Consider the following 18709-nt stretch of genomic DNA (forward strand, 5'->3'; position numbering starts at 1 on the left):
TTCACATACAGGACAACCTTTATTATCTTAATGCTGTACTATAGTCACAATATAATACTACAAATTATTACAATATTAATAATATTATCATAATCATAATAGGTCATAATTTTTAATATATATGTATATTTTTATATGTATATTTATATGTGTATTTGTGTAATATATTAATATACTTATCTATACCTTGTGTTGTTACATAATACATGATTCCTCTCTTTTACCTTATCACTTAGCATATATAGATATAATGTATATAGATATAGATATTTATATATGTATACATATATATATATATATATATATACATATATACACATACACATATATATGTATACATATATATGTCATCAGGATGGTATAAATAATATTGTATTTCATAAAAGCACTTCTTGTTGCTTATAATATTATCGTTTTCATATTGTTTCTCTACCTCTGTTAATGCCACTCTTTCTCAAGTCATTTCGCTCCCTCTCTTTCTCTCCCATTCATACTTTCTCCCTTTCATTTTCTTACTTAGCCTCTAGCTGTCATACACATCACATACTCACTCCTCTTTCTTTTTTTTTTTCTATTTTTCTTTTTATTCTTTTTCTCGTTTTCACCCACTCGCTCTTCCTCTCCAGGACGTCTAAAAAAAGTTTTTACTGCCTATGAACTCTGCACTTATACTATCATTCGAGTATTATTTGAGAACATTACAAGTCCCACTGTACTTAACCGATGGCCAACGTTTCTTTATTTTCGTACACTTAATTTTCCTCTGTTTCTTAAGTTTCTTAGTTTCGGTTTTGCATTTTATTTTTATTTTTTATTTTTTTTTTTTTTGTTTTCTTGCAATTTATAAATTATGAAATTCGCCGCGGTTTTACGATATTAATGTTCCTGCTGCCTGGTCCACTAACATTCCTAGAAAAAATACTCTTCGCTCCGACGTTTTATTAACTATACTCGAGAACGTACTATTTAAGAACGGATACTCTAAACCCTTCGAGTGCTCTCTTTTCCGTTCTCTCTCTCCCTTTCTCTCTTTCCCTTTTTCTCTCACGCACCCTTTTTTCGCGCACAGAGATATTTTTTTCCGCGTTTTTCCGCCACTTGAAAACAATTTGGAGAAAAGGCATGCACGAGCAAAGGATTGAAAAGGTGCGAAATTCTCGAATTCTTTGTCGCTCTCGAATCCAGAGCTGGGAAAAATATTATAAAAATATATTTCAGATATGAAATTTATATATAAAAAAATATCGTTGGAAAATTTTTCGAAAAGTACATTTTTTCAATAGCAAGATACGTGGAAATATGTTATTTTTCGAGACATAAAAGTCGTGTACTTTTACAAAATTGTTTTCTTAAAGGAATATAAAATTGAAAAAGTAATCTATTTTACTTGAAATATATTGAAATATGTATTCGCCCAGTTCTGGAATCGGGCTGATCGACATTGTAATCCCTTTGGTTCGATATTGCATTCTAAAAAAAAAAATGAATTTTCACACGAGAGCACTCGCCGACTTCGCATACGTCAGTACGTATCTATATGAATTACCTCGTTAAGTGTTTGGTTTTTTTTCGGATGTAGTGACTAGATTACAACAACAATACAAAATATTATTCGCCCAATACCGACGTCCAAAGTGCGAAGGATTAAGTCTATACCCTCTAAACTGTCGCGATGCGCACGGAGGACTTTATACGCGGACATGTACATATTAGTTTCATCGTTCGAGAAATGTGTGGGCGAGATACGAAGAGAAAGAAGAGGGGAAAAAAGTGTGTCACAAAAACGAAAGAAGAATCGCGGGCTATGAAACTTTCGAGAGGACGAAAATGTAACTTTCGTCGCAAGTTCCGGCTTGCTGATGTATCTGAAGAAATAGTAGAGAGAGAGTAGGCGTTACAAACTCTTCTCTGGTCGATCCTCGACGTTAAAAGAAACCAGTACGAAGTAGAGAATCGAACCTCGATCATTCCCATCTCTCCATCTCTGTATTTTTATCCGACTCGCGATCGCTTTCTCATACATAAGACTCACACGACCGCCGCTTGCACGTTTATAGCCATAATCGTCGATCGGAGTCATTTCCATTGATATGTCGTGGGGAAAACTCGGCGGATACAAGACATACATATATATATATATATATATATATATATATATACATATATACACATATATACATATATATACATATATACATATATACACATATATACACATATATACATATATGTACATATATACATATATACATATATACATATATACATATATACATATATACATATATACATATATACATATATACATATATACATATATACATATATACATATATACATATATACATATATACATATATACATATATATATATATATATATATATGCGGCTGAAAGACACGGATTGGAACGTGTGAACCAAATTTGTTTAATCGATCAAAATCCCTAACAGCACAACATATCCAAAAGATATTCAGAGGACATTCAAAGAACATCTTCGGGACATATGCAATTTTCTATTAGGGATCTCGCCTAAAAAAAGCCCGCGAAATAAACATAATGACTGAACATCGTATTGTTAAGAGCTCGTAACGAGATACAAAAAGTATCTGTCGTAAAAGCGTTATTTCGCTAATAGCGCGCAATCTTTTCCGAGGAGGAGCGCGAGCTTCCCTTTGGAAGAAAGTACATTCGTTTTAATAGGCCTCTTTAATAAGCGCTTCACTTTTTAAAGTCCCTTCCGCCCGCGAAAGCTTTCGTGTCGCTTCCTCGACTCGAAGGAAATTGCGGCACTTTGAGAGAAATAACGCTTCCGTATAATGCGCCCCGAGTGGATGCGCCAAGATGCGCTTCTCCTCGCGAAACAGGTCGAAAAGTGGAAAATAATGTTTGTCACGCGAGCTTTCTCGTCCCGGAATCGGAGTCCCGGCTTTTCGTGAGCAAACGAATTCATCCTTGCCTTTACCCGCCGATCGAACTTGGAATTTTTGAACACCCTGTATACAATCGAGAACCGCTATTATGGATCGGTATATTATAGCCGCGATTTACGGTACAATCGAGCGACGGTCGGTGGACTGATAACAGTTCCTAATCTATATAATCAATCTCTCTTTTCTTGATAAATGATGATTGCACGAAATTATCAATTGTTTCCTCGAACTCGTTGATGCGTCGAGGTGATAATTGCGCTTGTAGTCGACTTTATTCGAACGAGAAGCTTGATTAAATCACGGAAAAACATAAAAATTGCTATCGATCTGCTCATAATCTCCCTTTTATCTGTGCGATAATATATATGTTTGCGCTTTTACATAGAGATATCTTTTAACGTCGATTACTTCCTACTTTAATTTAAATATTCGTTTAATATCGATTTATATGATTCATTATAATTGATATATGATATATATATAATATATATATAATATACGTATAATGAAATGTGAACTACAATTGATTTTACTTCTTACTTCTTACAGGTACTTACTTTCTTACTTATTAAACGAGATAACGTTAATTATGAACAGATCAAGCTCTTCAACCGAATCGTGACATCTTCGTGTAAAATCATTATCTCGTCAATTAATAAATTCCAAAGAGTTATGCTTACGTGACAGTGTTTTTCGCTTTGTCATTCAATTGAACAAACAATCGGCAGAATTATTTCAACATCCGTATGCAAATTATCAAGAGAGAGAATCGATATATATATATATATATATATATATATATATATATATAACAAAATTAATATCGTAGAGAACAAAGTACGCGATCTGTTCGATATGTGCTAATGTAATAATATACATATATTCGAAGTAATATATGTAAGACGAGAGAAATAACTTTGTTCCGATTTTTCGCAATATTATATTCGATGAATAATCACAGTGAATGCGCAAGGATGTACGAGGAGACCTTTCGGGGTTCTTGGAGTAAAAACTTTCAAGAGAGAAAAAGATAAAGAAAATATGTTAAATATATATATTTGACCTTATAAAAAATTATTATAGACTTTAATCAGTATTTCCCTTCTTTATATAATAAGTTATTTCTATTATAAACTTTAATATAGATATTAAATCATTTTACACGGTCGCGAGCCTGAAACTCAAACTCTGATTCGTTATAGTTAAAACTTCGAAGCAGCCCCTGCAAATAACGCATCGAGAATTATGATTATCTCGCGAAGTCGCAATATCTTTCTCTCGATCCTGAACGGCGAATTCCAGAACAGCCTGTATCGATTTATATCGGTCCGACCTGTACGCATCGAATTTAATCACGGGGAGGTCCACCCGAAAAAATGATCGACCCGTTCAATTTTTTTCTCACTTCCGTCCGGCTAATTAATAATTTTCTTATTATTATTATTATTTTTTTTTTTTTTCAAGAAGACGACCGTCTTCTTTTCCCGCACAAGTCGTCATCCGTCCCGACACACGAATTTAATAATCGCTTATTTAGAATACCGTTATAAATCTACTTACATTTAACACGTGATCCAATAAAGTAGCCGCTTAAATATTTAATAGTGTTCGCGCGTATTTTAACAGATTTGAAATACCGATCGCTTAATACGGTAAGCACATGACTATCACCGAACTTTTTTTTCACCGTAACGATTTCACGTACGTATATCTTTATTCCGTACCTGAAAACGCGTCGCGAACGATTGATCCTTAATTAATTACTTCATCCCTCTCGCGACGATTATTTTAATCTTCTTCTTCTTCTTCTTTGTTTTCCAGATTGGACACGCTGAGTCGAAGGAACACTTATTCGTATATATATGTATGTCTATATATACAATATATATATATATATATATATATATATATATATATTTATATATATATCCTAAGATTCTCACGTACGCGTATATTTTTTCTTTGTGTCATTTCTTATTATTGGCACGTGCCGCGCACATCTTTTCTTCTTTCTTTTTTTGTCTTTAACCCTTAATCCACGGCCGCTCCACCGAAAAACACAGTGACCGATATCTTTGTAAAAATCGACCTTTATTTATCTTCGAGTAAGATAATAGATTGCCTGGATATCTGTGCCAGTTTTTCGTGCGAGCCACTTCCATCGCGGCGCTTCATCTTCTGAAAGCTCTCATTTATTTCTCGACGTATCTTCAAATGTGTGCTGTGTGCCACCGTGTTTGTGGTATCGCACCGAAAATAGGGTCGTGAAATATATTCTCCATCACCATTTTAATTTAGTACGTACATTCTTTCATATCAGCAAATCGCCTCCGAATGTTAAGAAAGATATATATGCGTAATATATATACTTATATATTTATATTTATACTTGCGTGTATTCTTTACGAAATTATTTTGTAAGTCTTTAATTTTTTTTTTTTTTTTACGTCACATCGGCCATTGAAAAAGTACTTTTAGAAGTGTACATTTTAACCAATACATAATAGTCCTTTAATTTATGTATTTCTCATTACATAATAGTCCCCTATATAATTATCGGAGAGACAAGCGAAGAGGAGGAAGGTATTTTGAAGAAATATAAAATTACGATAGATTTTATATCGGAGAAAAGGAGACGAAATAAATCTCAAGTATACATGTATACTAAAAATGTAGGGGACTTCATGTGTTTTTCTCTAGAGCAACCAAATTGGTATGTCGCAGTCTGTAATTTTTGATTAGAAAATTTACCGTGCCATCGATAACGGAAACGCTTTCACATTTCTTTCTTACGTTTCCGTAGATAAAGCACAGAGATCTTTAAAAAATACACATCTAGTATTTTCTTCGTTTTTTGTTCTTCTAAATACGGCGGCGACGCGCCATATCGAATCCACACACGTACGTCTTCTTTTTTTATTATTTTCTTTTTTTCGCTACACCAGTCAAAGATTAAATCCTCGAGTTTCACTAGCTTTATTCTATAGCGCGCGCGAGAGCATACACTTAAAATTAGATACTACATTACGTCCGAATCATCCCTTATGCGCGTAATAAGCTCGCGCGAGAACATCATTGTTTCTTTGCGAAATGCATGTTTCATAATTGCTGCATGATAATGATTGATCACAAATCGTTGAGAAAACGATCCCCTTTCTCTTCAAAAATTGTTCCCTAATACGAATAATCTCCCCAAGTGTCCGACAAAATGTCTAATGGAGATATACACAATTCTCTCGAAAACGCAAGTGTTTCGCGCGATTCGCAAATCGGTTCTTATCACCACATGGCCAGATTCAATTTTTCAAGCGACGATTTTACCTTTTATTATACGCGTCGCACATCCCATCCGTCGAGCGACATTTTTTTCATTCTTCCCGTGAACACTATGAATCACCGACTCTCATCGATTTGTACGTAAATTGGCGAAAAATTGTTTGTTTTCTCATTCTCCTTATATTTTATAATATAAATTTGATTCATATTATATATGTAGCTAAAGATTAAATATATCAACTAGACAAAATCGATGTTGTTCTAGCTTTCAACTAAGTTCAATTGGCAACTCGATGATTCTTATCTTAATATCACGTTGTTGCAAAGGAAAAAAAATAGAAATAAAAAAATCACGTAACTTCCTCCGGTTCTATTGCACAATTTCCAAGCAAATTCGACCGTAAGGTAAACGAAGTGAAATTCAATTTCGCGTATACGCGCGAGTCCCCCTTTCGGTGATTTCGAGCCAAGTGCGAGTAGCGAATAGCGAACGGCGAATAGTGACGCTATCGCCGTTTAGGCGAAAAGATCGTGTGCAGCATCCGACACTCTTGTTTCTTGCAACATCACTTTCGCTACTTTCGATTCCAGAGGAAGATAAACGGCCAACGCTCGTTGCGCAACGTCGTTGCCTCATTACGTTACATTATCTTGCAAAAATTCTGCATCGACCCTTCTTTCTTTTTTTCTTTTTCTTTTTTTGCTTCGCTACGATGACAGCTGGCATTTATTGATTATAGATATTGTCGCTTTAGAAAATCGGAGACTCTCTTCACACTCGAGACTGCTCGTAACAGCTCTCGTCTTTCATTCGTTCCTGACAACTCGACGGATCATTTGTTTCACATGCTGATTTTTCTCTCTCTTTTTTTTATTTGAAACTTAAAATTATTTTTAAAAATTTTGTTTCTTTCTCATCATGTATCTCTACGACGGAGAAAAGTTATCCAATCTTATACTTAATATTTTAAGGCTATTTTTAAAATTTCTCGTTACAATTTCTCATTTCAATTTCATCGACTGTGATAAATTTTCGGACGATAAAATTTTCGCACTAAGATAACAATTGGATTGATTTGACGCTTATTAAGTCGATGAACTTTCCGAGACTGTTAAAAGTACAAGGCTGTGAGAGAGAAGAGACTTATCTCAAAAATCTTAATTAAATTAGATTCACCAAGCAGGATTACGACATTACACGCGGGAATAAAAAAGTATTAAGAAATAATATTCAGTATTATCGAGCAATAAATAATTAATATATAATTCTCCCTTTCTTATATACGATAATTTATAAGTGAGAATTACGTCAATGCACAAAGGCTGCCAATAACTTATTAGTTAGTATGTGTCGGAACACTTTAAAAAGTAATTTCATTAATTCAAAAGACACTCGATTTTTTATCGCGGAGTTTCTTTCGCACCCTGACTAATAACTGACTAATACTCAGCCCCACATCGTTAATTTCTTTATTCTTTTTTTTTTTTTTTAATTCCGCTCTTCAGCATTTCTAATCTAATTTTGGAATTTTCACAAACGTCATTGCGACATCGGTATCTCGATAAAGGTCCTTCCTTTACGATACGAGTGGCACAAGTTAATCACATACATGCTACGAAGAACACGATTCATCCCCGTACGCTTTCACCCTTTCTCGATTTGCTTCACCAGAAGGCTACTCTTTATTCTTTACTAAGGGTCAAAGGAACGATGCAACGATTTCTCTCCCAATGATAGAATCGCCAGTTATTTATTCCCGGTGACAATCAGTTTGTCCGGGTTAATTATCTAATTATTTCTAGCGCTCACTTTACAATAACCATCAGTTTTATCATCGGAGAATCGTTGTATCGTCCCGTTTAACGACGGCCTCGATTAGCCCCTGTTTATTTTTTATATCGTCATGGCGCATTTTTGGGCGCGAGATCAACGTATATGGTCTCGCATGCAGCGCCCTTTCAGCATCTCGTACCATCTCTCAATACGTTATACGAGGTAGGAGATTACTGCTGCTTAATTTAATACTCTTAACGTCCTAAGGATTACACAGCGAAGACATTTAATATAGAGACACTTAAGAGACCATGCAATGCGTACATTTGTACATGTGTCGGTATATGTGTGCGTACGATATACATATATATATATAAATATATATGTATGTATGTATGTATATATATATATGCACTTATTAGATAAGTCTCGAGTTCGCATACCGTTTCTTATCCCGCTTTGGAATTTCGCTACGTACGTTGCACTTTCATATTTTCATTTTTTATAGCTCCGTTTTATCAGGGAGGATACCGTGACAGCGCGTCAGCACGCGACGTGCTGCGTATGCAATGCTGCGCATCGGCCATTCATTGACCATATACCTATGTAATGCATATCAAAGAGTCACAGACCGCGAAATGAGGGAAGGGGAAGAAGGATCCGTTTCGCCATCGTAAAGCCGTAAGTCGGTTCCGGATCGTGTGACGCGAATCTCAGTATCCGTGCAAGTCAAAGATGGAGCAATGTAGAGTGAGAAAAAAACTTTCCCTTCTTTCTAATTATATATTAGATATTAAAAGTTAGAGTTATAATGCCTTTCTTTGATGACGCATTACTAGATAAGACGTTACCTGGCATCGACAATCCAGTTTGTCGAATCAAGCTTCAAGAGAGATCGGGTAAGAGCTTTTTGTAAAGTTGTTTCCAAACAAGAGATTTGAATGGAAACTCAAGGAATCAATTGTTCGAATTCTACTTGAAAGAAAAAAAAATTAAAGGCTACAAACTGTACTTCATTAAGAAAATATGGAAACCTGGTGATACGTCTTATATAAAGATTCGCAAAAATTCGGATATATCAATTTATATCGCGCGCAGATGTATGTGTTTCACCTACATATAAAAACGTTCCTAAGTTATCTTATTTCTTATCTTAATTGTCCCTAATTTTACCTTATCTAATATCCATATGTATTTGGGGATATAAACTTGACAACAATCGCGTATAGACTCTTTTCTGATTCTTTGGCCAAAAATAAGTTAATAAATACTTCAAGAAACTCTGTTCCCTCTAATCCAACGAAAATTGAGAATCAGATTTTTATTATACTATTCTTAAATCAAATTGTGATTGCACTTATTTTGGACCAAGAAATCCGTATCGTCGAAGTCACAATTTATTCGGATGTACATGTCTCGTTTTACCTTTGATCTCGTAGTAGGCTCATTTTTTTCTGAGATATTTTCCTTCACATGTGCGAAAGCAGATTTTTACGATTTCGAATGATGTCGTTAGATCACTGACCAATGTATTGTTTGTGTGTGTATGGAATGTTCATCAGAGAAATATTTATTTTTCTCTATACATTCAGAACGGATAATAATAAATTTATTAAATAATTTAACATAATTTAACACGATATATGGTAAACTGTACAATAATGTAACGTATGGTAACATAAGATATATATGTGCATATAAAAACAATAAGCTATATAAATATTTAAAAAAATGTTTTTGGAGATTTCTATAAAAAAAAATAAATTCAAACCCCACATAAAATGCTTAGAAACAATATTCATCTAATAAATTCTTGTATTCTGAAATGTAAATTTATCTCTTTGTTTAGTCCGTAACAATCACACTCTATCTTAAATAGTAAATTACTCTAAAAAAAGTAATGCCTTCAATAATTTAATATGTAAATCTCTTATATATAATTTTGTATATTTTTTCATGGAAGATATTGAATCGCATGATGTAAATGTCGAAAGTTAATTAAACATAGATAATTATTATTTTGAGACAGAATAATATTTAATGTTACATATATTCTTACCTGATGCTTTTATTCTGTATTTCTAACATAAAAGGACGTCTGAGAAAATGTTTTTATTTAAATCTTATTTCGAAAACGTTCAATTTTTCATGATCAAAAATACAAGACCTTATCAATCGTTGTCTCATCGTTAATCAAAAGTTTATCTTTCTTAAAATAATACATTTTTCTAAATAAACAAATATAAAATACAAATAAAAGATAAGAAATGTAAGACAAAATAAATATTGCATTCTTTTTTAAAGTCATAGTTATATATTCCAAATATATTGTCCAAATCTTGCAAAATGTTTAACAGTATTATCTATGTTTTTGCATATGGATAAATCTATCATATTTATTTGTGAAGCGTCGCAAGAGATAATTCATTTTATCGCGGTTGACGCATAATATATTCGATTTTGGTCAAGGAAGGTTAAATATTTACTATATATTTTTTTCCTTGTTGTAATCGTTTTTTTATTTGCAATATTATAATAATAATAATAATAATAATAATAATAATAATAATAATAATAATAGCAATAATAACAATAAAATAATTAATAATTAATAATAATAATAAGAGCAATGATAATGGTGCCGATGAATAGCCGTATAGATAAAAGTATGGATAGCTATTATATTATATATTAGTATACGTTACACTAGGTACGCTAATTATACTTAGGTACAGAGGCTTCGTGCCCTTTTTCTCTCAAACGAACAAAGAAAGAGAAACAGAAAAGGATAAACGTGGAATATAATAGGCGGTTACAGCGAAGGCATTTTACGAAATTGAACGGATCGATTGATCGCCTCGATGCCGATCGATTTTGTCAAAAATTCCGTCCTTAAACTTTTCCGCAAATCACTCGCCGATTATGTTGGTCGACGAAATAATTTGATATAACGTCGCGTACATATATTGGCACACTGTCCATTAACAGCTGCACATTAATGTGCTTCTATGGCAATCGAGAAGGACGAAACGGAATAATATTAATTAACAGCGAAAAAATGTCGAAGAATGCCCCGTCATTTCGCGCAGACTACGTATACATATATATATAAAATATTTTAAATTAATTTGTCATAAATAAAAAGTCTAATGTATACACACTACATATATATAAATTATACAAACCACAAAATCTCTCAAATGTCTACAGTCTACATATATAATATAATAAAATGAAAACATATTGATCATATACATAAAAAAAACTTGATTAAAACATATTAGATTAAACATAAGTTACATAAAGAGTTTAGAGTCGATACATATACATATATCGACTAATAATAATAATAATAATTTATACGTAATATATAATATAGAATAAAATATATATTAAAAGAAATTTATATAAATTATGATGCTGAAGAGACAATAATACATTTACCTGCCGATAATGACTAATATCGAGACCTTTCGTCAAATGTTATGTGAATCATCAATCATTTCTCCATAATCTCTATACGAATTATTAATTTGTGAATGATTAATGGCAATCAATACATAATTATTTTGATTAATTCAATGATTGCTCAGTCTATTGATGTAAAAGTTTTTTGGCGCAACTGAATATATAAAACAAAATCAAGCCTCTCTAAATTTAAAAAAAAAAATGACGATGATCGCATCCGTTCTTTCGAAGTATTTTCTTGTTTTCCTTTTCCGTTTTCAATCAATTTTATCTTACACGTGTCTATGACTTATCAACTCTGTCTCTCTATTTCGTTCTATCACTCTCATTCTCTCTTTCTCTCTCTCTCCCTCTCTTTCTCTCTTTTTTTCTGTTTTGCTTTTCTTTTCAGTATAGAACGATACAAAAACACGTTACAGAATACTTTTTTCTCTGCTATTTTCTCATCTGTTTTTTTTTCTGCACGAGTACCTGCATCGAACTTAATTTAAAAACCATACAAAACTTAAAAATCTAATTAACTACAAAACGGAGAAGTAATCTAATGCTCACAACACAGTATTACATATGTGTGTCCATGTGTATGTTTCGTTATTTGTATGTATAGACCATCATTAATGCGTGTGTGTTATATGTCTTAGAGTGCTTTCTTACTAGCTTTACTTAATACTCGCGTTCATATAATTGGCATAACATACTCACAATAATGTTCCTTAAGAGTAATAATAGTAATGATGATGATAATAATAATAATAATAATAACGATAAGGTTTAAAGAAAAAAAATGATAATGACACCCATAATAATGACGACAACGACGACGACGACGGTAACGACGACGACGATAATGACGACAATGATAATATATATCTATATATTCATATCTTTTATTAATGTGTGTATATATATATATTTATATATCATATAGTATATCGCCGATTAAATATACTTTTATATTATTGATATATCTGCGTGTATATATAATATGTATATATATATAGATATATATAATATATAAACTTTTTGTTTAAATTCATTTACTTACACCTAATAAAACTATATATATTTATCATACGGTTACATTGTCACATTTGAAAAGTACTTGTCTAGAGCATAGGGATGTTGGCGTTTCACAGATTCGTTTCAGAGCGGAAAGAACACTAGTGCGCCTACGTCACTTTCTACTGACTCAGTTCGTCCATAAACGCCGACGCTCCTTTCATAGAGACTTCCATTCTTTTTCTTTTTCTTTTTTTTTTTTAACCTGGATATATAGAGATTTTTTTTGTTTTAATATTCATCGCCGCGTATCCGCGTGCGATTAAACGTCAATCATTTTATATCGATTATGACAGCGAGAAACGTAATGCAAGAAACAAAACCTGGTTCTCCCATGTACTTAACCCCCTCCCCCTTTTTAGTCTCTAAATAAGAAAGCTAGTCATCAACGCATATGTATACGTGACGTCATACACCTCTCAAACTTACTGTCGTTTCGCAGTTATTTACGAGCCTATTTGCGCGAACCCGAACTGTACGGTTTTCTTTATACTTGGAAAAGTAAAATTTCAGTCATAAGAGAGAGAAGATTGATATATATATATATTTATATAGCCGAGTATCCGAGAATTCACTCGTCGATTCGATTCGTTACTTCCCGTATAGCGGCTAGTAATCATTATCATCATTCCGTCGATCACACTTTGTGTTTGTGTGCGACGGGAGAAATATTCGTTTATATAGAGAGTGTCGGAATTAGTCGAAAAAAAGCGTATATCTCTTGAGCATTGATAATCTTTTTCCGCATTTTGTATTATTCACGTCTTGGCGGAAAAACGCTCCGATCACATTATATAATCTTCACGATTGTTGCATAAGCCATAATTATAAGGAGTCTCAACGTCCGACTGACGTTTCTCGAGTGCAAAGGGTTGACAAATAATACTTATTCGTAAAAAAAAAAAAAAACACGACATCGATTCAACGTATATAATATATTCTACGTCAAGAAAAAAAAACAACTAATAAGTTATATCTTTAACTTATGCGAGAATTATTTCACGAAAAGCATTCGCGTAAAGTACGTAAACGAGTGGGAAAACTCGACGACGATGCACAGCACATTGCACTCTTTTCGGGCGAAGTATGTATAATAATAATAATAATAATAATAATAATAATAATAATAATAATAATAATAATAATAATAATAATAATAATATATTATTAATAATAATAATAATAATATTAATAATAATAATAATAATAATAATAACTGAAAAAAACAGGAGGCACACGCGTTACTTTAAAAAAAAATGATAGAGAAGATCGGCATCTTTTTGAGATACTTTACAATACGCTCGACGATGGAGAACACTAAACGGAATTTTGGTTTCACTTGAAGAAGAAGAATCGCACGTTTCGGGGCATGTTCGGGGTCTTAAGGCCACTTCGTCGATCTAATATCCTATTTGAAAGATCGCGTGAGGGACGAGTTTGCCGCGCGAAATCTCACAATTGCATTATATGTATGGTGCGTATGCATGCATACGTACGTGTGTGTATGTGTATAATGTTTATATCTCTTCCGATTGGAAATGGGGCAAAGTATACGAAACGAAAAACTTGGAAAAGAGGTACAATTAATCTCTACTATCTCCTAGGAATTTGTTTCTGTGAATGCGCAATCACGTGGTCAGCAAATGCAAATGTGTGGACTTTCTTTTTTTTCATAACACTTCGACTTCTTTCGTTCTCTTTCACTCTATCTTACTCGCACTCATTCTTCCTCTTTCTCTCTGTATTCTTTTCATACGGATAAAAATATTAAGGCAAAATATTCATAACTTACACATAAAGGACGTTTGATTATGTTCGTTAGATGTCTCTCTCGTTTAAGACAGTTACAGTTGTTATTAAAAATACTCGCCACTTTAGTTCACTATTATGAGATTAGTAACTTAGCGCCTAAGTGTTAGCCTTATCGTTATACTTAAATAACGTTTACGCCTTAAAAAAGTCATTGGATTGGATGCGTTAGCTTGTCAGTCCTCAAGCTTCGCAGATTTCTTTTTGTTTGTTTCTTTTTCCTTTTTTTTTCCTTACTTCTTTGCTCCTTCCTTGCACCTTTCTACGTACTATGTGCCCTCGTGCTCTCCGTTTTTCATCATCGTTCACCGCGAATACCGTAAAGCTCCACGCGCGACGCGGTTAAAAAATTCGGATTAAGTTACTCAATCGATACTCACAAGGGAAGTTAGGCAACCCGGAAATTCAAAAAATTCGGAAACTTTGTGTACAAGTAGAGTAGTTCATCCGTAACACAAAACTATTTCTTGTTCGTGCTAAATTACGGTCTAAGAAGGTGAAACCACCCCTTATAAGAATGAAAATAATTTTTCAAAATTATTAATCCTCAAAAGTTATTTTTTCCAAATTTTATTAAATAAAGGTGTTTTTACTATAAAGCTTTTGTCTAAAACATTTTTTGATATCTTGAATCATTTTCGAGATATATCGAGAAAAGCAAAGAGCCGTTCTACTTATAAGGGATGATTTCACTTCCTTAGAAAAAATAATTTTGCGTTACGGATGAATTACTCTACTTGTGCACAAAGTCAGAATTTTTTGAATGCATTTTTTTAGTCCTGCACTTTGCGTAAAGTGAGAAAAAAGGGGGAAAAAATGCGAATCTCATCTCAATTTACATCCCGCGCGAAATTGCAAAGTCTGTTTGATCGCGCGCTGCTTTTGCGGCTCGTTTGACCGCCTCGCGTTATTTTCCGCGACTGTTCTACGGTTAACCTTTGTTGACCCTGTACACTCGAGGTGGCTCAGTCGACCGGGGAAATTCAGGGCGACGTGTTCGTCGAGAGCGAGAGAGCTTTCACCGTCATCCACGCGCAGCCGTGGATTCGAGTCAAAAGCAGCTCGAAATTCCTTCGAGCGAGAGAACTAATTTTTCGCCGTAATAACCCTTCCGTTTACGGTGTCACGTACAGACCCACGGAATTTACGCGAGGATGGGTACATTTTGTATGTGTGTGTGGTTGGCGAAGACCCATGCAAATTCAGGTTGATAAATGACATCTTCGAAAGAACATCTTCAGCAATATAATTTGTACATACCGATGCAAAAATGTTGCGCGATGCAAACGCGCCGCATTTCGGAGATTGAGATGTGTTGTATTTTTGTTTTGCTTTCAATATGTCATTTTACCCCGAGAAAAGATTGTGTGTTAATTGTAGAATCGGTCTTTTCTTCTTTTTTTACAGTTTTTTATTATTTACGATTTTTATAAATTTACAACTTTATCTCGTACACTTTATATTCGAGTAATATTTTATTAATATAGAGATAGCTAAAAATCTCCTTTGCATATACAAAATAAAAAAAAACATACAAATTATTGATCATTTTTCTCTATTTGGGTTCTGTACGGTTATTTATGATTTAAAAAACTGACTAGTATATAAAACGGTTTTTTAAAAATATCCCAGTTTTTAAGCTTTTAATCAAATCATTCTATCGACAATCGACGACCTAGGTACAACGATTATCAAAAGAAGAGCAAAGTCTGGAGAAGAAAGATCCGTGAGATCTGATATTTTATACATCAAATACCATTATTATACCATTTTTGTTACATATAATACCATTATAATACCGTTATGATAACCATGTCAAATACGATTTTTGCCCGTTTCAATTGTCAATTTCGAGAGAAATTTTTATAGCGATCCAGTTCTCCAGAATTCGAAAAATGGATCGTCGATATCGGGCGTATAATGTCTTTTTGAAGTTGTAACTTTGATAATTCGTGGTTACTCGCATTCTAAAATTCGTCGATCTCGCTCCGAATCACACTGAGAGAACATTTAAAATTCACGATTAATCCTTAATATTTATTAATGAATCGAGATTAAGTCAATCGCGTCGATAATGTTTATATATGAAAAAACGAATGAGATTATTATACTCGGAAACTTAATCAGTAAGTAAAGTCAAGATCGACTGTATATACGTTATCACAAAGCACTTTCCAGTTTTCTCAACGCTTTTCGCGATGTTATTGAAAAGATACGCGAACACTTTATTCGCGGCTTTTATCTTTTTTTTTTTTTTTTTTTTTAGAAGAATGTTTTTTTTCTCTTTTTCTGTTTTATTTTCCTTATAAGAAGAAGCACCGACTAGGTAGAGCGATATTACGTTCTCACGAACTTCACCGTCTAGAGATTAGAATACGATCGAAAAATATGTGCGAATTGATATCGAGATTTTATTTTTTGTTTACTTATTATTGATCCCTCGTAAGTGCGCTCGCGATCGATCTTACGAAGTCGCCGGCCATTTTTATAATTCGGTCGTCGCGATTTTTTGTTCTACTACATGATGAAAAAAGGACGCTCGGTTCGATCCTTCGGGGAGCAACGATTAAATATATCGAGCGAATTCTTTTGGTGGGGAAGAGCCGACAAACTCTTTCAGGTCACAGTCGAAAAGAACGCGATACGATTTACAGTCCCGTGGCTATCGATTGGGGTATTGGACAGTATTATATAGTATATGTATATCGCGTATATGCGTGATAAATACACAGTGGTACGTCCATATACCTCCGCCAAGATAATACTTTAATATGAGATACAAAAATTCAATCAGGTATTTCCCATCCACTCGACACTTAGATCCTTTCACATCCAAACCCTCTGTCCAATTTCTCGTCTCTATATACTGCGCGAATTAATGGTTAGCGAAGCTTAAATCTAATCGCAGATAAACCCTAAGAGAGTACAGAAATACAGAAATACACCGCTCTAAATCCATGCTTGTCACGTATATAATATTGCACATTTATCGTCGTTATATGTCGTTAACAGACAAAATTCTGCTGACAATCCGGTTCCGTTACATTATTCGTACGAATCACAAGGAAATGAGGACTAAAGGCCTAAAATAGTTTCGTGTAATCACTAGAAATCAAGACTGTCACGGATTCGACTTATCGTCACGCTCAATTAATGCTTAATCAGGCATGAACTTATATAAGACTCCACTTAGCGCGATTAATCGAAGAAAAAAGGAAAATTAATCACGTTGTTGCTGGTGGTTTGGGAGGGAAAAATGCATTTTCTTCGACTATTTCTCCTTTCGTGAGATCTTCGAAATTTCAATGTCCAATACTCTTTACGTTATCAGCCCATATTGGAGAAAGGTTGCCTTTGCGCGGCATCGGTTAATTAACAGCGAGGAACAATGACAAGAGAGAAGAGACGACCGGAAACAAGAGACTCCTGTCCCTATCTCTCTACGTAAAGGCGACAATATCGGGAGCGACTCCTTTGCGCGATCGAACGCGCATAGAGAATCGAGAACTCGATATCCCTCTCGAGACTTCCGTCCCGAGATCACAAGAACACAGAGAGAATCGCCGAGCGAAATTTGTACAGACCAGAGAGTCGCTAGAAGCCCTGAAAGCCCTGCGAAAAAGCTTCGCTTGCGAACGGTCCTCGCGAAAATCGATGACTAGGTGCGATTTTTATAGTCGCGATTTTTCGGAGACACCTTCGCGAATCCTTCCCCCTTCAGTCTTGACAGTTCTTTCACTAATCTGGGAAAACGCGATGCCCCTTAGACAGGTTGTGTGGCACTTAATAGAGACGATCTACGACTTTTCTAAGGTAAGCTAACGCACGAGGAGAGGAAGGTCGAGACGGAGTGATCCAGAAGAGCGAAATCAAGCAAAGTCCTTCAAAGTCACTTTCGCGATGACACACTGAAACAACATTTTTTAATTCGACTAAACCCTTCAACTTAATTACTATTTTGTTGATTGAACATATACCAGTATTTGAGTCAAATATACATATAGTTTTATTAGATTTAATATTACATTTCATTTAAATATTTTTATATGTTCAAGTAACAAAATAATATATATCGAGTTAACAAATTTTTTTTCAGCGTGCGGATGTTTGCCTTCTCGAGAGATTCTGGACTGCGTAACCGAAAAATTAACCGTCTATAACCCTTCTAGAAAAGATAAACGCCTCCTACATTTTTTCTCATATTCTATATGGAAACATGTTCTACATACATCGTTGGTTTATAAATATTATTAAGTTTCATTCACGTTTTTCTTTCTAGTTTAATTACAGCAATACACTATCGTATATCACTAATCCTGCCGTCACACAAGTATCGTTTACGTTACACTGATATTAGGGTTATAGAAGGTTAATCGTTGAGCGTGCCTGC

General features: G+C 33.9%; 1 protein-coding gene across 5 annotated transcripts in view; it reads right to left on the reverse strand.

Moving 5' to 3' along the window:
- gw (trinucleotide repeat containing adaptor protein gawky) overlaps positions 1-18709 on the reverse strand; it is a 63613-nt gene continuing 44904 nt past the window's right edge. For all 5 annotated transcript variants that reach the window (XM_029306059.2, XM_029306061.2, XM_029306062.2 and 2 more), the window contains exon 16: positions 1-18709. This exon is cut by the window's right edge and continues 17536 nt beyond it. The gene's annotated coding sequence lies outside the window, so the exon portion shown is untranslated.

Source organism: Nylanderia fulva, unplaced genomic scaffold (genome assembly GCF_048542155.1).
Source record: "Nylanderia fulva isolate GAGA-0341 unplaced genomic scaffold, ASM4854215v1 Scaffold3, whole genome shotgun sequence".
In the NCBI taxonomy this organism is placed as follows: Eukaryota; Metazoa; Arthropoda; class Insecta; order Hymenoptera; family Formicidae; genus Nylanderia; species Nylanderia fulva.